Raw genomic sequence first — 23,225 nt, forward strand, 5'->3', positions numbered from 1 at the left:
GATAATATTTTAATTTGTTATTTTACGCACCGTTGTTTTTATAATTTTAATTTTCAACACAAAAGCAAAGGTTTTAATTAAAAAAAAACTCATTAGATTAGAAAATATTCAGTTTTTACAGACCTGAATTTGAGAGAAAAAATGTGGCTTTTAAAACTAACCAACCGTTTTTTTTTTAATAAGTGAGAGTGAAAACGCATAAAGAGAGGTAGAGAGAGCACAAGATGGAAATGGAAATTCTGTTTTTGGAAGAAAGCGTATTTCTTGTAAAGAAAGAAAGAAGTAACAAAATAAGATAAGTTGCGAAGATTAGAAAATTATTAAAATTCATTCATGATAAATATTCCGTCTCATTCTATTAAACTAATTGAATAACTCATCGAGAAGAAATAATCTTCTTAAAATAATAAAATGTAGCAGAATGATACATTTGAGGATTTATTAGTTGCAGCAGGGAGACTGGGAATTGAGAAGAAAGTCAATTTTTTTTTCTGAAATGCAATTTTCTTTTTTTTGCACTTTTCAAACCTTTTTTGAGAATTAAAGAATAGCTTAAGGACAGTAACGGAAAATATTCCTCCCTGTTTCTTGCGATTTTTTAAATTTAAGTTTTCTTGAATCCTCATAAAAATTAATTTTTATTTGTCTGCGCTAAAAACCAGTAAGATTTCCGTACAAGCTAAATATTAATATATTTTTTTGTTATGTGACTAGAATATTGGCTAAAATCTAGTATGCGTATAAAAAGTATAATATCGCGAAAGAACTCATTTAGATGAAAGTTTTCGACTGTGAGAGATAGTACATTTCTTCACTACTAATAAAACAGCTGGAATAAGAGCAAAAATTTAACATGAAACAATCTCAAATAAATAGTATGTTTTGTGAAAGTGATTCGGATTTACAGCTCCTAAGTGAATGCTGATTTTTACTATGCATATAAACAGGTACAATATACAGTGACCGACCTTATATGAATCACGAATGTTCTAAACAGTTTAGATTCCATAAAGAGGCTGATTCAATACAGCCGCTAGGTCAATAAAGCTGGATTTTGTTCTGCTTTTGGCAATTTGATTCATTAAAACGGTTGATTCAATTAAGCACTGGTTCAATTTACCGGTATCCACTGTATACGAAAAAGACACACATTAAAGGAGTTATTTGTTGCCTCTTAACAAAATAGTTGCAATTTATTTTTAAATTTTGCGATTTTTACATATTCACGTCTTTTGATTGTGAATAACTTCATTTTTAACCAAGAGACGACTGATATTTTCTATGTGAGCCAATTCCTTAGACTTCAGTCTCGAGTTTTAAACATGAGGGCAACACATCATTCGAGCTTCTAAAATTTCAACACCATTACCTGTTCCTGCCAAAACTGCTGAATAGTTAGTTTTGTTACACTTCATTAATCTAATTTGCTTCGATGTAACCGGATTCCTTCTCGTATCAAGTGCGCTGAATAATCTTCAGCATTTACAAAGATGGACTACTTGTGACGACCTTTCTGCTATCTTCTCATAAATCACTTGCTGTTCTTGATTCGTCATTAACATCTGCCTCACAGCAGGAGCGTGCATCTCCATTCAGATTATTTGATACCTGCATGTCTCGTGACTTAGGGATCGTTCACTAATGTAGTTACGTCCTGACGGGGAAGGATGGTTCATGACATTGTGATAGTTTGTTAGACGGAGGGTTAAGGGGTTTACAAGAAATGTTACACACCTTTAAAAAAAAGTAAAATAATAATATACTTTATGAAAAACAGCGGGACATGTGACAGAGGGAGGGGAAGGGGTAAGGAGAAAAAGTTGTGATATTATTTATGGGCTTCCCCTTAATAGAAAATTAATTTTACATTGATGTATAACACTGAGTTGAATTTCATCCGACTGTAATATTTTTTAAACTTAAATGTAAAATTTAAAAACTGTTTTTGATATTTTTTAATTGATGTTAATAATATAATCATTAACAATTTATTTCCTAAAAACATTTTTTTATTCAGCAACTTTTTGAAACTTTTATTAATCTTGGGTATATTTTTGATGGAATAGAGAAGGGGTAGGGTCAATTGGAGCAAAAGGAAACAGCAAAATATCTACTATTTAGAAAATCATTTCACGAGTAAACATTGTAAAATATTAGAAGTTTAATTAAATTATATCGGGCGATGCAAAAATATACCAAATACTTGAAACACTTCAAATTCAGACCATGGTATCACTGCTAAAACAATTGTAAAACGAATAAGAAACTAATAAGGAAGAATGGCATGCTTACCGCTCACATTCATTTTACGCACGTATAATTTTTCGCCTTATCGATAATGTAATATAGTGAAAAAAACCACTTCATTCAATTTTAAAGAAAGATATCGAGAAAAGCAAAGCATTTAATAATTTTCCCGAAAATATGTCTCGAGAAACAAGCTGATCATCTCCAACAAGTACTTGTTGCTTGAAAAAAAAAATATTTCTTCCTGCAAGCAAATATCGAAGAATTAAATTAACTAATACTTCGCGCATTTATTTTGGAAAATAGTTTTGCCTGTGTTCGCGTTGAACGATAAAATGAATGATATGCTCTCTTCTGATATCCTGGAGCAAATAATCTTGACTTTTATTTCTTTACTAAACAAGATCAGTAATTATAGTTAACATTTTAACCGTAGGTAGTTAATGAGGTATTGTTTCTTGCATCATTGAGCATAATTAGACAAGGTTTTAGTGCTTTGCAAAAAAATGCAGTATTTATTAGGACATTTTGAAAATTTTTACTGCAGGATTTAAAGTGAATAACAACGACTCTAATTCTTTCTTTTCATTAAGGTGCCTCAACTTTTGAGAAATATTTTTTCTCGCAAAATACTGCACCTACTAGGGTAACGGCACCAGTAACAGACATGCTTCAGGGGGTCCGGGACACATTTTGAATTTTTTTTTAAATATATACTTTAGAGTTGAAAATAATATTTTTTATTTAAATTTAGTTTGTTTAAAAAAATGGGGTTGCTTTAAATTGCTATAACTCAAAATATTGTTGGTCAACTTTCATTTTTTTTTTCAAAAAAGTATGCACAAATATCTAAGCTTTTATTTTTATTCGGCGATTTTAAAAATATTGATTCAATAAAAAGTAAAAAATATTTGAAGAAAAATTTCGAAAAATTCGAAGATACTTTTTTTAAAAAAAGAATCATATTTTTTGCAGTAAACGCTTTTTTTTTCAAAATCTCCGATTAAAAATTAAAGTTAATTGTTTGAAAAAGACATGCTCCAAATTTCATTACTTTATCTTCATTGGTTCCTGACTTATAAGAGTTTAATTGCAAGAAATCGGGAAAAATTGCATCATGGAGAAAAACACGTTTAAAGTTTTAAAGTTAAATACACATTAGTTGGTGCGGGCAACAAAAAGAATTATATCTTTTGTTTAAATAAAGATAGAAACCCGATTCAAACGTCCTTTTAAGCAGAAAAAACGGAGTAATTTTCTAAATGATTAAAAAAAAAAAAAAATGACGATTTTTGTGCCTCGGACTCCCTTAAGACACCGCTCTCAGGTTAACTCAATTTTCTGAGCATTTTAATGTATTTATACTTTTAAAACTATTTTTATCTTTTTTTCAGTTACATCTCATTTAACGTTTGGCTGCTTCTGAATCCTCTGAATTAGTTAATTCTTACTTTATTTGCTCAATAGGGAAGTTTTCAATTTTTCAATTTTATTTTTATATGATAGAGTAACATGTATGAACATCATAGGTGGAAAAATTTTTGCGATACGATAAGTAGTTTTTTTAAAATTAATTTTTAAAGTTCAAGCGCTTGTGACGTCAAATGGCATACGAAGTGACGACATGCGCTCTTCCGATAGGAGAGAATCCGAAGGTCACGCATTCGACTTCGAAGAGGAAACGTAAAAGGCTTATCTCCTCGCGTTTCTGGAACATTAAACCTCTCATCCTCTCGGAAATATTCGAATATCCTCATTGATGTTACATGAGGAGGATTATTTAGATTGTGCTTTAACGAATCCGGTCTCCATAGTGTGTTTAAAAGGATTATTGAATTTCTAAAAAATATAAATACCAGCGCGCTCAAAATGTCCCTAGCGAAAACAAGGGATCTTTGGCGGAAGGCTGCCCAATCGCGCCCTGTGACGTAGGCTCGTGACGTTTCAGAAGAGTGCACTTTTGCGCGTGGATTTTTAAAAATTCATTAAAAATCAACCACGGTGTTTAAAATTCGGCGATGGTGAATTTTTTAGTTTTGAGGGTTCATTAACAATATCCAATAGCCAAAATATGAACATTTAATAGGTTGCAACTTCCCTATTTCGAAAAAAAGGTCCTACTCCCAGTAACAGACACCGACATATCTGATGATACCCAGTAACAGATCGGAAAGGATGAGTAATGGACAGAGTACCACTTTTCTCTTCAAAATGTGCAAAAGTTCTTTGTTTTTAGATCTAAAACCTTATTAAATTCAAATGAACATGAAACACCGGCAGACCTCGTGTTGGCTGCTCATAACCTTCCGCTACTGCCATGTAAATTCCAAATGGCTCATAAAATTCACTCTAAAAACACTAGATGGTTGCACCGTATTCATGGGTCTCAGCAACATCAGTTTTCCCCTCCTAAAACTTTTATTATTTAAATGCGAACTTTCGAATCTATGTTACTGGGCCCTTGTCTGTTACCCTAACTTCAGAAAATAGTTTAGTCTGGTGTCACATTGTAAGATAAAATGACCGGTAAGTTTGTTCTCCTCCAGTAACCAGGAGCAAGCAATCTTGACTTTTCTTTCTTTACTAGTGGCACCCGCACGGCTTTGCCCGTAGTAGAAAATTCAAAGGTATGGATGATGAATTTCTCGCCAATTTGCTATGTTACATTGCTCGCCCATGTAACGGTTCCACGTTATGATGATTTCGTAATTTACTTTTTCACGTTGTGATCATTTGCTCGGAAAAAGTTTCTTAAAATTGGATTAGAAAACGAACGAATTTTCAAAAAATCGCTTCAAGGTGCACACCCCCATGCTACGAACTAACTTTGTGCCAAATTTCATTGAAGTCGGCCGAATGGTCTAGGCGCTATGCGCGTCACAGAGATCCTGACAGACAGAGATCCGGACAGAGAGAGATCCGGACAGAGAGACTTTCAGTTTCATTATTAGTAAAGACTAAACAAGATCAGTAACTACATGACTAAGCAGAAGTAGTTGGTAAAGCATTTTTTCTTATAAAATTAATAAATAAACGAAATAATATTTTATGGTTCTGGAAGATGTCGTACAACAATATTTTACGAACCATTTACAGTGCGTAAAAAAAAATAACTTCTATTCTTCAATTTCCTTTTGGTGCCGGAGCTTGTGGGATATATATATATATATATATATATATATATATATATATATATATATATATATATATATATATATATATATATATATATATATATATATATATATATATATATATATATATATATATATATATATTTTTTTTTTTTTTTAAATCTTACTCTAAAGTTAATATGAAAAATTATTTGCTGTCTTTTGTCAGATTCTAGAATTGAAAGAAATCTCACCAGATTGTTCCGTCAACAGAGCTCACTGTTGTCGCTCTCCAGATACTACATTATTGTAGTAGATCATGTGTAATTTCAAGATATACTTACAGGTAGCTCCAAGCTGTATAGCTCTGAACAGATCTCATCCTACACACGTACTAAAAACTGAAATTATTTCAATCCTAAAATACGAAAAACATTAAAATATAACTGATAAGAAAATTATCTATTTTAAGAATAATCATTCATTATAGCTATTCATGAACAAAGACTCTAGAGCAAAGTTTCCCAACCTGTGATCAATGCCAGGGGTTCTTGGTGCTATCCAGCAAAAACATTAAATATACTTGAAATTGAAGGACAATTAACGATATTTTAGCTCAAAAAGAAAGCACATTTGTGAGGAATAAAAAAGTTCTTGCTTAAGTACTTACTGGACGCAGCACCCCCGCCCCCCTCGGAATTCTCGGAAGTAAACATACTGCACATTAATTAATTTTATATACATGACGGAGTTCATATTAATACAAAACTATATTAAGTAAAACACAAATATTGCGACTCATTTTTACAACTGGAATATAATACTTCAAACTTGAAAATCGCCCGTCAAGATATGACGGATGAAAATTGCTTCTATATTAATTTGAACGAAGCCATTGCCTGTCTGATGAAATTTTGATAGTTGAAATTGAAACCCTGACTCCAGTGGATGAACTCTAAACTCTAGTAGGTAGCGTTCATTGTTGATAATTTTTTGTTCTTTCATTTCCCTGAAATGACAGTGTCTTACCAGTAATACAGTTTAGTTACCGGATCGAGTTTAGCCTTGTCGCAATAAAGCCTTTCCCTGCATGTTAAACATTACCAAAACACATTATCAAATTACCATGCCGTGGCGCGTGTTTCATTGTTGAAACTTGTGCGTTACTCGTTCTTTGGCTACTATATATATGAGGATTTACGTTTAAAGCATTAATAATGCATTGATTGCGATGATTGAAACTGGGGACTGGTGACCGATAGCGAGCAGAGGGCGGTGGCTACCAACAATTTAGGCAAACTTAAGCAGGCAGCGTTGTGAAGGCTACATAGGTCCTAATCGCAGCATTACGACGCTGCCAGAGTACATTCTGAATTGAAATTCGAAGTGTCTTTTTGAAAAAAAAATCTAACCTATGTACTCCTAAAAATGGGTGTCTTTATAAATTACAATGTCGGACTATAGTTCACTTTTCTAATAGCAGTATTTAATTTCATTTAGTCAGAGAAAAATATAATACAACAGCGTAAAACGACGTGCGTATCTTTACCCCGAAGAAAATATTTCTCCTACAAACAAAAAATTAGACATGTAGAGCTATTGTATCAGCTTCATCATAGAAACATATTAATTAATTTAAGAAATAAATATTCGTAAGATAAGTTAAGGACAATTACACTCGACTAAAAGAAGTAATACATGCAATATACCCACAATCCCGGTTATTATATCCAGAGACTTCAGTTTCCTCCTTGTCATAGACTCATCAGTCTGGAATAGTGAAAAACAGATCAGACAACAAACAGTCAGGAATAGTATATCTTCCAGGTGTTCGGTTATTCACTATTGCCGACTGATGAGTCGGTGTGAAAAAATGAATTCTTGTCAATCCGGTGGTTCAGTGATAGATTCAGATTATCACAGCTCGAAGAAAACTTAACATCTTTATTGAAGACTATGTACATATTTACATATTGGTGATTAAACAAAATCATTTATTCTAAATAGTGAATTACTCGCTTCCACGGAGCTTGTGCTCGTGTTCCGAATTCTATTCCATCTCTAAAATTCTCTCAGTGTTGCCACTAAATTTTTCCATAATCTACTTACTTAATTCAATAAGCGCTTGCAGCGCTCTCTATAGGAATAATAGGCGGGAAGGAGCATAGAGCTTAGGTTTCTCTATAGAGTCTATAACAAGTAAAAACTGCAGTCTCTGGATGGGATAACCGAGCTGTCGGTATATTGCATGTGTATTGCAATTAATCTTTACTAATAACAAAGCTGAAAATCTGTATGAGTGGCTATCTGGATCTCTGGATATCTGTTATGCGCATAACAATTCGACCGTTCTGCCGATTTTCATGAAATTTGGCACAAAATTAGTTCGTATCACAGGACTGAGCACCTTGAAGCGATTTTTCGAAAATTAGATTTTGTTCTTTTTTTATTCCAATTTTAAGCCCATTTTACCGAGAAAGATATCCTCTCATGGACGAGTAAAATACCATAACATGGACGATCAAATTACCATAACGTGGAAGAGCAAATTACCATGACATGGACGAGCAAATTAACGTAGCAAATTGGTGATAAATTCATCATCCATTATTTGTAAATATACAGGAGAACGAAATGACCTTTTCATTTTCTGCTACGGGCAAAGCCGTTCAAGTACCGCTAGTGCTAACAAAAGAGATTAGTAGATATATATATGTATATAATAAAAACTATAAACGCATGGACATACAACGAAAACTTTAATTGTACGGCAAATATAACATAGAAATCCGAAGGAAAGACATGCATTACAAATAGTACGGGAATTTTTTTTTTGCAAGACTTTGACTCACAATATAGTTTTGTCTTTCCCTGCAAAAGGATCAATACTTAACTCAGTACTCTCTTGAAAGATGTTTTTTTTTTGACTAAAGCAGCTTAGTATTTAATAAAAAATCACATCTCTATTTCTAAAAGAAAACATTTAATTAAATATTTTTGTTTCGTATAAAGAACTTTTGTTACCTTTTGGCTTCACATCTACGGTACTTGCTTCGCGAGCGTTCAGTTTTGAAAAAAAAAAAAAAAAAAAAACTGTTCAATTGCATTAAAAATCGAGCAGCGCACTACATCATAACGCTATCTAAAGAAAGACATACGTTTCGTAGTGTGATGAGCTCTGGTACGCTGAATAAAACACTTTTCCATCTTCTTTGCAATAAAGAAATCTTTTGATTTAATGCCAAGTTGAAGAAAGCTTTTAAATGGATTGGATCTCAATTCATCCTAGAAATCCCATTCAAAAGTCTTTTAGAGAGAAAATAACGTTTCTTTTTTTTAATTTTATTTTATCTCTTTTTCAATCTTCAAAAAGATTCACAAGTCATATCGTATGGAAATTCACTAAGCATTGGAGTTCTCTTGAAAATACCACTCTGTTGTTTCTAAAACTGTTTTTTTTCTGATTTAAAATTTAGTTAGTGATGCTTTAAAATCAGAGTTGTTATTAGGCTAGAAAAAAGCAATTTTTCTTTTCTCCCGATCCCTTGCTTTTAAAGTATTAATTTGTAGCAAATCTTTATTTATTTAAAAGAACTGATTAGCAGCTTATAAGTATGTTAATTTCAATTTTTCACCTTATCGAATCTACCAGACGAGTTAAAACTTTTTTAAGAGTTCAGCATTAATGAGTATTTCAAACGTTTAAAATTATATTTCAAAAAAAAAAAAAAAAGACGTATTAATAAGTATGGAATCTATTGATAATTTATAAAGCAATTCACTGACAAAAAATGAAATACTAATGAGGTTATTAAGTTATATTAAAATTTCAAAAAATATCTTTAGTGAAGAAATAAAGTCAGACATAATTATTAAAAAAATATATTCTCTATAATTGTATTAATTTTGATACGAAACCAAATATTCATTCAGTGAAATTCAAAAATAGACTGTTTAGTGTGTTAAAAAAAATAGACCTATACTTCTCTGAATACTCATTAAACAGCAAATGAGTCTGTTAATTTCAAATTTCCTCATATCGAATCTACTAGGCAGTTATCATGATTGCAGCATTAAAAAGTATTTTAAATGCTTAAATTAACCTTAAAAAATTGCATTAATAAGTATAGAACATGATGAAATTAATTTGAATTCGCTTCCAAAGAATAAAATATTGCAGGTGTTTTTAAAAGAGATTAAGAATAAGGAAGAGTTATGGTTGATGTAGAAATAAAGTTAGACATCAAAGATTAACGCGTTGACTACCAACTACGAAATAACCTCTTAAATGTTATCAGTTGAGTTCAACTGAAATTAAAAAAATATATATATCTAAAAACGTTTGGTGGCATATTAAGAAGAAAAAAGTTTTAAGGCATATGATTTACATTCTGGATGTTGAAAAGTTAAATTCACGAAGCGTCAGTAAAATAAACAGTATTTACTACGAATTAAAAATTTAACTCCCGATTCTTCTTATCATTTTTCATCGCAGAAAACTAGCCAGAACATCTTTTTATTTTATAACATATATTTATGTCACAGGGAAAAGCGCTAAAAAGACGTAATTATCTGAGAAGATACGAGATTATCAGAACAGTAAATTTGTTGGAATAATTACCTTCCACATGCAGGGAGTTAATTAAAACTGGGGTTTTATCATTCTGTTAATTGCCTTAAAACACTTAAAATTCGAGTTATCCTAATGTTATGTTCCACGCTTTTAACTCCTTATGCAATGTTTTTTTCTGTTATTTTTTTTCTTCTTTCGCATTAGTTATAGTTCTTAAACCTCTGTTTCAAAGTCCAATGTCTAAATGAAAAAGAAGGAAGAAAAAATAAACCGATTGACCTTTTGATTTAATTTAAATAGAGTGTTCGATTAGCGGAGTGATATGTAACTTATCAAGTTTGCAATTTCTTTTGTTTTATGTAACTTAGGAATACTTGCTTGTTCTTTGTTGTCTTAAATGCTGGCTTTTATGTAATTGATAAAGTAGTTTGTGTTGTTTCTTAAATTGCGTAACTGTAGTTGCTTATTTAATGTTGGATGTTCGGAATTTCATTTGTTTTATTGCTAAAATGACAACTATTTTATATGAAAAAAGCTTTGTTGTATGTATAACGACGGTAGTATCCTTAGTGCACGGAAACCTTAAACAAAAAAAAAATGATTTTTTTTACGGGTAGCAGTAGATTTTTCCAAAATTTTAGGGGAGCTTTAGGAACATTCTGTGAAAGTTGTTGGTAAATTTTAGTTAAAGTTTTATTTAGGTCAACAAACAGGTTATACCATGCTTTATTACGTAACATCTGACTCCCCTAACAGAAAATATTTATTCCTTATGTTATATTGCAATCTGTACGCTCCCTTTCCACATCCTAAAATAATTTTCTTAAAGGAAGCTGTGAGCAACCTCTTTAAAAGATGAGAAACGGCTTTTATATTTAATGTTACTCTTGCGTTTAGCGATGATAACTTGGAAGCATTTATTTTCCAATCATTATTTTTTCCAAAAAAAATACCACTTACTTTTAAAAGCAGGTCTGATTGATTTTATATTTTGATTTATCTAGAACTTCCTTTGGAAGAAACACAATTTTATAAGTTTTCTAACTGTATATTTTAAATAAACAATTTATATTAAAATTGGTACGTTTAAAAACTAAGAAGACACTAGTTTGTAGACGTGTTTTAATTTTTTTTTCCTTTTCAATTGTGAAGCTGGACTAGCTAGTTTTACTAGCTACTACAGGTAGTAAGTTTTGTGCAACAGTCATTTTCATAATTTTTTTTAAACTAGAGCAGCTTTCTGCAGGTTTTTTTGTCCACTTGTATCACACCTATAACTAATCTTCATTTTTTAAACTAATAAATATTTCTGTTACTTCAACAAAACTACAAATCAAAATATTTGAATCATTTTCTTGTTAATTCCATTTTTAAGATTTTCTTTGAAAATTTTACTTTTTAAGTTTTTTTCTTAATCTATTATTCCAGTGGTGCTTAAAACTTGGTTTGCAAAGTTGACCAGAGGGACCCGTTATGATTAATGATACGAATCGAAAACAATCTTTCCATCTACAATTTTTTGCTTGTAATTTTCTTTCCTTTTATATATTTTCCAATGTTATCTGAAAAAAAAAATGTTTTAGATTTACTTAGATTTTACTTATGGTCTGTCTCGTGAGATTAATTTTAATATGAGCTGTAAACCTATGGTAACCAAAAAAAAAAAAGATTGGACACTTCCGCATTAATACATTTTTTTTTTGTTTTTGTGATTAAAGATAATCTTTTACTTCTTTTACCCATCAACCTTTCCTAAATGATGGCAAGTCACCTTAGAAAAAGCTTCATGAGTGAAATAATTTTCATTTTTATTAATTAATTACACAGCTTTTTAAATCCTGCTAATTGCTCATGATGCACTTTCACTTTAAATGTAAAAACAAACGAAATAGCTTTTAATTATTAATTAATATTTTTGTCACTTTCTTAATTGGGGAATAAAAAGCTTTTTATGCATCAAGTTCTCCAGACTTTGGTTTGAAACGATTAGCCTTCAAGTACTGTCTGACCACGGATTGTATGGAAAGACAAAGAACCGGTTTACAGGGGGAAATGGACACATCTATTAGTTTTCAGGAATCCCAGTTTTTTCAGGCGTATGTTAGCCTCTGAATTAAGCAGAGTTACATTCAAATGAGCAGAACACGTGCATTAAAGTTTTACTTTTCTCCCTCATTTAGATAGACTCGTTTTAACTGGTCGTTTGCCAATTCCATTGATCCATGGTCAAACAGTATTTTATATACAGAATAACAGATTAAAAAAAAATACTATGTTCTTTTCTTAATGCACTCAAAAGGACAAAATAACTGTTCTGAGTCAAAAACGACAATATAAGTATTGCTGTAGTTTTCAATTATTCCAAGAAGTGCGGCTCAAGTCATATAGAGAATTTCTTATCATCTAGCTTTTAAGTCTATATTTGAGTGTTGAACTATGCATATTTTTCTGGGAAAGCTTGGTTTGAAATGACTTGAGCCGCACTTTTCTACGTTTGTGGTGTCATTTTCTTGGAATAATTGAAAACTACAGGAATACTTAAATTGTCCTTTCTGACTCAGAAAGTTATTTTGTTCTTTTGAGTGCATTATGAAAAATGCTTAGTATTTTTTGAAAAAAATCTGTTATTTTATTCTTTTTAGTGTAAATGTATTTCAAAAATAGAATAATGTTACCGTCACAAAATTTCACCTTATTTTTTCATATAAATACTCCATACAAAAAGAAAGAAAAAAAAAAGCTATGCACGCGCCTACAATTTTAAGCAATTGGAACTAAAAATTAATCCTTGTTTATCTATAGGATTTATTTGTGTACTAATTAATTGGAACCATTTAACTATTTAAGGTTTCCCTAACAAATGTATGTTTCACAACCACACGAGTTACTCGTGATAAAGATTCTAATATGTATCTTTACCTGTTGTCGATTAATGGCATGGATGGGAATAAAAATCCTCCGAGAGCAATGACAATGAATACTTTCTTCAGAGAAAACTTGATTCAAAATTTTCACTGTTGCCAGGTGACGAATTCGTAACAATGGGGTTTATATTTAAACATTTAATGTGGAAATTACATGAAATTTGCTGTTTTCCATCCTAACCAAAATAATAATTTTATTTTAGAATTTTAATTTTTCAGCGTTAAATTGTACCTTAAGATAAAGCAAATTATTTAGGTAAATCCCGAAGTCTTTAATAGGTGTAGTTGCTGAGATATAAGCGAGTGCAGGCATCAGATTTTTTCGTAACAATCAGAACAAGAATAATGAAAGTGCTGAGTAAGACCAAGTAATGTACAGACTAATAGCATGAATAAATTGGTTAATCTCTAAGCGATGACATTGCATTGTAAATTAAAATGAGCGAGATTTACTGAAATAATTGCAATAGGACTTTAAAATTCATAAATGATTGGAAAAACGGGTAAGAAACTGATAAAATTCGTAAAATTTGACAACCATATTTGTCTTAAATGGAGTTGTGAAGCATCTGTTCTATTGAATAAATGGTTCGTCTTCGGGAAGAATAGTTTTGTAAAATGACTGCTCTAAAATGAAAAAAAAAAAAAAAAAAAAGGCGAATAGTCCGTTTTTATAAGGAAATGCCTTGTGAAATGCCTATCTGTCAGATTAAATATTAAACGAAAAGTTGGCTTTTGAGATAAAATACTACGAAGGAACCGTGAAATTCTTCGAAACAGATTCTTGTAAACTTTTCCAATTTTTTTAGACTACGCAGCACAACTTTAGCACGATTTCAGGAATTTTAGGGTGCGTGTGGCCCCTGTTTTTATCTTGTTCAGTTCGTGGACACAATTTAAAAAAACAAAAAAAAAAAACCTACCACAAGTATTTTTCCTTTAAAAAAAAAAAAAAAAGATGCTTTTGGATACCAGCTGAATACATCATTATTGATCTAAAGTTTTTAAATGGAGATTTTTTTCAACGTTTTGTTAACATACAGTTCCCCCCCCCCCAAAAAAAAAAAAATGTTTCCAAATGATTTCAGTTAATAAAAATAGCCTTATCCTTTTTAGCCTTTTTTCCCAGTAAAAGTCAGAAAAAGAAGAAAAAAGCATGAAAGAAGGCTTAATGCATCTTAAAAATGTCGCGAAAAACAAAAAAAAAGTCAAAAATAAATAAAATAATTAAATAAATATCGAAAAATTAAAAATTGGAAAGTAGGGTATTGAGATGGGGAAAAATGTCTTTTCACTTTTTGATTTGAACTTTTTTTTGTTCAATTTTGAACAGTTCAAAAAAACTTAACATTAGCACCTACGGGGAAATTCAAGGCAATTCCAAACTGTGAGGCGAATTTGCTTCAAACAAACTTTGTAGGAAAAAGCTTTTGATGAAAAACTTGTATATAAAATATCTTTTTGATTTGAACAATTTTCCGTTCAATTTTGAACAGTTCAAATCCCTTAACATTAGTGCCTACGGGGAAACTGAATGTCAATGTAGATTCCGTACTTGAAGGCGGATTCACTTCAAACAAATTTTGTTGGAAATAGCTCTTGACGCCAAACTTCAGACTTCGACTCCGAGAATTTAGGGGCACTTGACTTCGACTCCTGTGCCCGACAAATAATCGGACTCCGATTCCCCGACTCCGACTTCGTAACTTTGGCAAAAATTTATACACGAAGGACAAATGGCTGACCCCGATTCTTGGATATTCGACTCCGACTTCTTTACCCCAAAATGAGATTGATTCCGACTCCGACTCCGCAGCTATGGTTTTGACTGTGAAATAATTATTCTTGATTTGATTTGCTTTTATTTTTACGCTAAAGTTTTAATTTAGGTATTCAGTTTTCGGCGAATAAACTCGAAGTCATTTATGTTTCTACATAAAGTTATGCGCAGACGATTTTTTTTTTTTTTTGACAATGAAAATTATTTCTTTAAGTTGACATTTTATTGTTTTTATTTATTTTGGTAAGTGCATTAATTCATTTAAAAAATTGGTTTTGGCAACAGGGAAAAAGAAACGATTTTTTTTTTGATATGATGTATTTATTTTAATGAGCTTATTAATTTTAATTATTATTTTTTCGTTTTGAAAGCTGTTAAAGATTTTTTTAATGGAAAAAAGTGTATTAGCTGCTTTGTTTGAAAGTTGCTGCTATTGTATTTGTTCTTTTTTTTTTTTTTTACGCATCTATTTTTTTTAGATGAGTGAGGAATATTTCATTCCTAGAAATCAGCTTAAAGTATTTTAAAAATATGTTTAAAAACATTTGCTATTTTAGCTATTTTTGAGAATATTGATGAAGTACTAGAAAGTAGTATGGGTATACGGGAAAGTAGGCTCGTCTAGTTCTAGACATAACTTCTTTTTGATAGTAACACTAAGTAGAACATCTCGTCTGCTTTCAGCACAGTAAAAAGATAATAAAAATTGTGATTGGTGCTAAAATAATCAGAATCACGAAAAACAGGAGAATAGGGGAAAAGGGAAAAAAACTTCCCCAACATTGATTTGCACCGGTACAAAAATCTCTTTACAGGCATTTTAATGGACTGACCATGCATTTGCATAAAAAGCCGTAGATAGAGTATAATCTTTCAGAGCACTGAAAAAGTAAAAATTGAAATTGTGAGTGCTTCATTATTATTTTCGTTCCTTGAATAAGAATTTATTATTTTAAAACAGAAGATTTCTATTAAAACGCAAAAACGTTGCCAACGATATTGCGTTTAGATTAAAAATATTCAGTTTTGAAACAATAAATTTGGTTTTTTTCAAAGTACATACATACAAGTACTATAAAATTATTTCTCTTCTTTGAAACCAGCATTACAAAAAAGATCATATTTTAGTATGTAAAACAATTTCTTGAAAAAGGACTTATCATTTTGCTTCAAAAGGCTCGTTTCGATTTATAAGAGTTGCTTTAAAATTTATTGCTAGTAGAAACAGACTAAAAAATGCTTTTTAAGTCAAATACATTCAACAGTTTTTAGATTGAAATTTAAATTAAAAAAACCTATAAGTTTAAAAATTACTGAAACTGAATTCTTAGAAAAAAAGAAAGTAAATCCAATCAATTTAATGGAATTTCTATTCAATTTTTACATTTATTCGGAAAGTTAGAATTTGCTGTAAGTGCGATACGAGCACATTCTCTTTTTAAAAAACCAATTTAGTACCGAAAAATGTGGATTAAACATTTTTCAAAAACAATTTCGAAATAAAAAGAAGGCAGAACACAAAATTGCTACATTATTAATTAAATTTGCCTGAATATTTCTTTGAAGCATCACTTGCTTCAGAATATTTTAGATGTAGGTTAAGTTATTTTCTGATGTTATTGTGGAACATAAAGTTAATAAGATGAAAGAAGCATCATCAAGTAATTTCATATTCGATATTCATGCAAATTTTCGTTACATTTCGGTCGTTTCTTAACTGCTGATTTTTGCATGAAAATGAATTTTAAAAAACTTACTTCAATTTACGTAGATTTTATCAAATTTTTTTTTTTTAAAGTGGCAAATTTTAGCTTTAAAGTGATTGAATGCACTTTATACATTGTTTACTTGCCTGTTTAAAAATGTAACTGTAAATCTATAAAAGTCTAAATCAATTACTTGCTTTTGTACATAATTATGTCTCTCTATTGGCTTTGATAAAATGCGTTTAGAAACTATTAAACTATATATTGACTTATTAAATTTTCTAAATGTTAAATGATTTTATTTTTGCTTTAAGATTTTAGATACATTGATTATTTTTTTAAACAAATTGATAAAACTGATATTGATAGTCGAAGAAATCAACCATATGCATCGAATTGAGAGAAACGTCCATTTAATTGCTGGTACTATACAAGCTATTACATTTTAAGTTCGAAATATGCAGTTATTTTATTTTATGCTATCTGCCTTCAGTAATTATCAGATTTTCTTTTTTTTAATTATGCATGTCAAATCTATTATAAATTTATTTCATAATTATTAATTCATTAATTATTAATAATTTCAAGATAAGTCATTTGCTTCTCCTTGTTATCATTTTTTACAGTAGTTGACAAGTAGAAATAATCAAAAGGTTATTAAAATCATTACTTTGTACAACTGGATCGAAACTCCTTACATATTATAGGTTTACTGTGCAATAAAAAATATTAAAAAAATAATAATAACTTGCGAAATCATACTGCTGTTTTCGAAAAGTAAGAAAGTTTAAATAATATCAATACAAACAAATTCTGAAAATAAAACAAAATAAATAAAAAGCATTATTGCTCCAAATGAATATTCAATTACTACAGCAGATACATTAAAAATGCCTTTGCAAATTACATTTGTTAAAAATGCGTGAACTTTTTTCTTATATCATTAACAAGAGTAAATTACCGATTTCCCTACACTTTATCTGCCGTGTTGTCAAAGCGTATTACACATTGTTTGACATTCAAAACAGTTATCAAAAAATATAAAACCGCAATGTTTTATAAACTGTCTATTTATTTTTTTTTAAATTTTTGCTTCGTTAAAATGATGAGATCCGTAAAATAAGAAAGGAGCAATACATTTATATTAATATAAGCATTTCGGAAAAAAACCATCTTTTTTGTTGCCTGAAAGTTAGTAATAGTTCATTGGCTAATAGTACGATAGTTACGTAAACCTTTAAAAGTCTGAAAAAAAAACCAAGACTTGTACAAATTTGGGTGGTCAATATTGAAAGTTCAACAAGTGCAAGCACAGGAGATAGCTTCTTTAAATCAAATTAAAGTCTGTGGCCAGATTTCGAAAATCGCCGTTGCAGCTATTTAGAATTTAAGTACGATTTATTAAGACAAAATCGTTGCGGCTTTTGGTCCACCATTATAAAAGAAAATCATTTCATTTAGAAAGAAGCTCTATCTTGCTACAAACTATCTATACAATCCTAAATTCATTTTTGTGAATCTATATATATACAAAGATTTTTTTACGGTAAAAGAGGCTTGTTCAGTTTTGGACGAATCTCATATCGTTTTACTTCCATATAAATGCATACTACTGTTTTTATGTTTGACTCGTTATTTTACATTTTCAATAAATCGAGGAATAACATTGTTTCTATGCCAGTTTTATTTTTATTACTCTCTTTCGACGCTAATTAAACAAAGAAAATGGTATTTGTTAAAATTATTTCTTTTTATTGTCCTACTCTGTTGTACCATACTCATTTTACAAGAATAATACATTTCCAAAACAACTAAGTGAAGGAAAAGTTTTAAGAAATGAGATTTTTTTGGCCGAACGGACACACGCTGCTCCCTCTTTTGAACAGACAAAGTTTATTTTCATCGTTAAAAATAGATTTGTTTGTATTGACATGCGAATGAAAATGAAACTAAATCAGCTGATGTAGAATTCCGAGTTTACAATAACTTTGTATTTTATTAGTACAGCATTCTCAAAGATTTTAATCATCGTCGAAGGAAAAAACGATGAAGCCGAAAAACTTTGAAACTATTTTAATCAGAATTCCTCTTTTGATACAAAACATTCTCCTCTACTTTGCTCTTCAACTGTAAGCCAACTTTTTGAATGATGAATAAATAAATAAATAATAATAATAAGTATGCAATAAAACTGAATTTTTATTGCATACTTATGATGTTTTTCATTGTTTAATAATAAGATAAGTAAGTTCTAGTAATAAGTCTTACCGGTAAAAAAATCCCAAGTGAATTAAATTTTGATTTAACTAAAAATCTCACTAAGATATGGTTCTGTAAGTTTGATATTTTTCTTAGTTAGGAACTAGATAGACTTTGCTTTGCGTAGCATAAGTTAAGGTTTTTTTTAATCCTTGTTTTCAACTGTCACAATAATACTTCAAATAATTAGCACGTTTAATACACTGTTAACAAGCCTTATATTGTAACGTGTTTATTTATTTTTATTGCACAAATGGATTTATTTTAGTACAAGCTTAAAAATTAGTACTAATGTTTGGAAGGGTGGGAGGGTTTTTCACAGCCACTAAGCTTAATCGTCACACTCGTATATTATGCTATAGGGGTGTACTTCTTGAGTCAGATGTCCCAGGTACCATTCCCCAGAAATACTTTATAATGTTTAAACTTTACAAAGTAACATTTGAAAACTCAAATTTCTGTTGCAAAACGCAACAAAAAACATCACAGAAGCAAACTGAGATTTGTTTACAGATATAGTCTGAGACAGATTTCTAAATGCATGACAGTATTGTTGTACAAATAAATATGTCTTTCGGTTACATGACGTAACTACATGTGAAATTGCATACCCGGACGTTACTTTTCTACAAGTGAACCAGTTAACCAATTAGAAGTTTTCGTTTTTGCAATTATTTTTCTAGATGGAACCGCAACATTGCTTTAAAATCTATATTTTTACTGTCCCCTCTGAATTGCAGTTCATAAAAGTGCAGATCCTTAGGGTGTGAAAATTTTTTAAACATTTTTAAAAGGTAAATTTTTTAACAACTTTTTATACTTTTAAAACATTACTCAAATGAACTTCTTAGTAATTAGTTTTTATAGTTTTTATAGAAGATATTGTTAAACTTATAGTTAAAATTACAGCATAAGTTTTTTTTAACTGAGAAACTTCAAAAAGCACCTCATCAAATCTTTCGTTATGCTCATTTCAAATTAGAATAGAAGAATGTGACAAAGTAGTTTAGAATGAAGTTATTTTTTTACCTTTTTTAATCTTTATCTCATTTTTTATACTCTTTTATTTTGTATAGTTATCTTTTGTTTCTATCTACTTTGCTTTAATGAAACTAGATTCTAAAGATAGGTTTTATAGAATATATTTTACTTGTTTTTAAAATTTTATTGCCTTAAAGATCTAAAGGTTTTATGTAATTGCTTTAAACAGTTACCGTTAAAGTAATAAAGCCTCAATTCTATAATTTTTTTATGGGATAAAAGTTAGATCATTTTGCTTGGAGCAAACGGTGATTTTCTTCCTTTGGGGGGGGGGGGGGGGATCAATGAGAAATATTTTTGTTCAGCTGCAATTTCCGGATTTCCAGAGGAAAAAAGGGGAAAAAAGATATATTTTTTTTTAAGTAGAAAAGAAAGTATTCATATTATTATGTATTTTAAGTAAAAATTCAACTATACTAATTAAATATATTTATTAATTTTAAAGCCACCTAAAACTCGTTTCAACTAGTTATTTCCAAAAAGATTTTTTTCCTCAATCAACGAATGAAATCAAACTGTTTTTTTTTCTTTTTTTAATGCTATCATTTTTTTTTGTCTTCTAAAATGATGGTTATTGTATATGCACCCATTTGTATCATATCACATGGAGGAAGCAGCATTTGTGAATGCTGTAATTGATAAGAATAGCACAAGTACTTTCAAAATACATAACATAAGCTTTGATATAAGTTCTAAAATAACATAAGTTCTTTTAGTTAAAAAATTTTTGAAAAAAAAAAGACCTAATTTAACTCAAATTCCTACTCCGTACATAATCGCTAAATTTATTTTTTTAAATTTCATTTTTAGATTTATCAATTATATTTCTAAGCGGTAAGTTCACTTTAATTGCACTCTAAATGTAAAAATTTTACTCGAAATGCGTTTTGAAAAGTGTAATTTAAGTGTTTTAGCAATCAAAATTGCGTAGTGTAGATTTTTAAGTCCAAAAACTGTCACTTTAACAGGATATAAAAGCTTTTAACTAAATTAAAAAAAATAAAAGCAAATTTTGAAAGCTGTAAATAGTTTTACGGACTTTTAATGATTTTTTAAAAATGTTTCCATATTTCAAACACTTTACTCTGGTGCATTACTGATGAACTATTCATTTGTAACCATGTTTAAGATAAAACCCTGAACTACCATGTGAATTCCGAAAGTATAAATCACCCAAACTGTGTCTTTCGCTTTACGTTTTTTAACTTTAAAATTTTAAAAGTTTATTCATGCTTTGTCTACATAACACGCTTTAAATTAAAAGTTTGCTGCGAATCGATATAAAACTATTAATTCCCCTTGAGTCCGTAATTTAAGTCCTAAATGCAATAAAAATTCCCTAAAGGCATGCTATAAGCTTAAATATTTATACTCAACAATATTCTAAAAGTAATTTACAATTTGTACAGCAATTGAATGAAAACTGTCATTTCCAAAGTTTATGTTTTTTTTTTCTTTTTCGTGTTGTTGTTTTATGCTCGTGTATTCCAAATTCTGATTTATCACTTAATGAATATATCTTATACATTCCGAAAAATCTTTTGCAATATTAAAAAGATATATTTTGACAACGTTGTCATACAGGTTTGCCATAAAGTATTCAGAGTACGACGATTCTACACTGTAAATAAAAAGAAAATAATATATTTTCTTCATTCGGGCTTTTTCAATGTAAATCTTTTGTACTTCATCTTTAGACTCCAGATCTTAAGAAAGGAATTATTTCCATTCCTTTCTAGATCCTAAAACAAACCGAAAGGGAAATACTCTTCTTGAAATATTCTTGAAGCATGTGTTATTTATTCTTTTGGGAAGATAACGTTATATCACTGGAGAATGACTTTTGTTTTTTGTTTAAGATCGCCGTTATATTTTAAGGTTTAGAAAATGGGATTGCATGTCTTTTGAGAGTTGTTGTAAGAAATCAGGAAAAGGAATCAATAAGTCGGATTAAATTCCTACAGATATCAGATTTAGAGCTGGGTTTTTACACATGGATATGAGCAAAGAACTGCTTCTTGTAAGAGGAAAATGAAAAAAACTGGAAACTATCCTTTAAGCATAATACCTTATAAAAAATTAAACTATATTTTCAAATTCGTATATTTTAATATTATTTGAGACTTAATATGTCATATATTACACATTGTTTCATAGTTTGGGACTCTTATTTTGTTTTAAAAATGATGTAAGCATTGAATAAACTTGAAATCCAAGAATAAATTGAACAATATTTATTTTTAAAGAGGTCGAAAATACTGTATCATCTGTGCAAAAACAGCAACAAGGAGAAATGTTAAAATCTGAAAAAGATGTGTAAGAAATTATCCTGTTTTACCGAATGAAAGTGGGTAGAACTCGAGTTATTTCATTTTTGGGAAATTTACTCCGAATATGTATGGGTGCGAAAAAATGGAGATCATATGGAAATATACATGATGTAGGGTTTAACACTTTTTAGGCAGTAAGAAAAAATATGTTTATTTTTCTAAACATATTAGAATATTATTAGACATTAGTATAACTCGGAATTAAATGGTCGCCGTAACTCTTTGCACATATAGGGTTGTTTAGGAAATAAATTGTTTTTTCACCAAATTTTGGAGACCATACGGAAATAGACATGATGTAGGGCTTAACTTTTCAGGCAGGAGGAAAAAATATGTTTATTTTTCTAAACATATTTGAATAATCCGAAATTAAATGGTCGCCGTACATTCTTTGCACATATGGGGGTTGTTTTGGAAATTTATTGTTTTTTCACCAAATTTTAGCCTACTTTTCCGTAAAACTAAAAGAAAAAGGAAAAAAAAAAGTGTCAAAAAACTTAAGGCATCTTTAAGTAACGCTTAAAACACAAAAACTCAAAAATAAATTTTAAAACTGAACAAATACTGAAATATTGAAATTGTAAAGTTCTTCTTTGAGGGGAGGAGGATTTCGACCGTTTTGTCTGTCCCCTGTAATAACTTTAGAGAACAGTTTGATTCGAACAAGCTTTTTTTTTCTTTCTATTCGCGAAAGATCTTGGCGAAGAGATCCCGATTTCCATAGTTCATTTTTTGAATGGAGCAATCGTTCGTTTAGGTTTTAACAGTTCCACAATTTTACCATTTAGCGCCTACTAGGATAGTTAAGGCAAATATAGATCCCGCACTAAGTAGTTATAATTTCTATATAATAAGCTTTGTTACTTATAATTTCTTGTAGTTTATTTTTTACTTTTTACTCGTATGTTTTACAATAGAATTAATTAAATTCTTTACTTTTGCGTTTTGTTTGTAGGTGATATTTATTTCTTTTGATTTTCATTTGCGATACATTTATTTGATACCTAAAATTACTTTCTGTGATTATGCGTTAAACGCCAGACAAAAATGCAAATTTAACGCAGCAAGACATAGAAGAAAGTATGCAAAGGGTTTTGCACTTTTAAGGGCTCTAAAATATGTTTTTTTACCTGTTCTACAACACAAGAAATTTCATTTAAACTAAGAAGTATTAAGCAACTTACACGGTACGCTAAAAGAAATCTGACAGATTTGCAACTAATGTATCAACATATTTTAAGGAAAATGCATT

The sequence above is a fragment of the Uloborus diversus genome, chromosome 2 (assembly GCF_026930045.1).
Source record: "Uloborus diversus isolate 005 chromosome 2, Udiv.v.3.1, whole genome shotgun sequence".
NCBI classification, from domain to species: Eukaryota; Metazoa; Arthropoda; class Arachnida; order Araneae; family Uloboridae; genus Uloborus; species Uloborus diversus.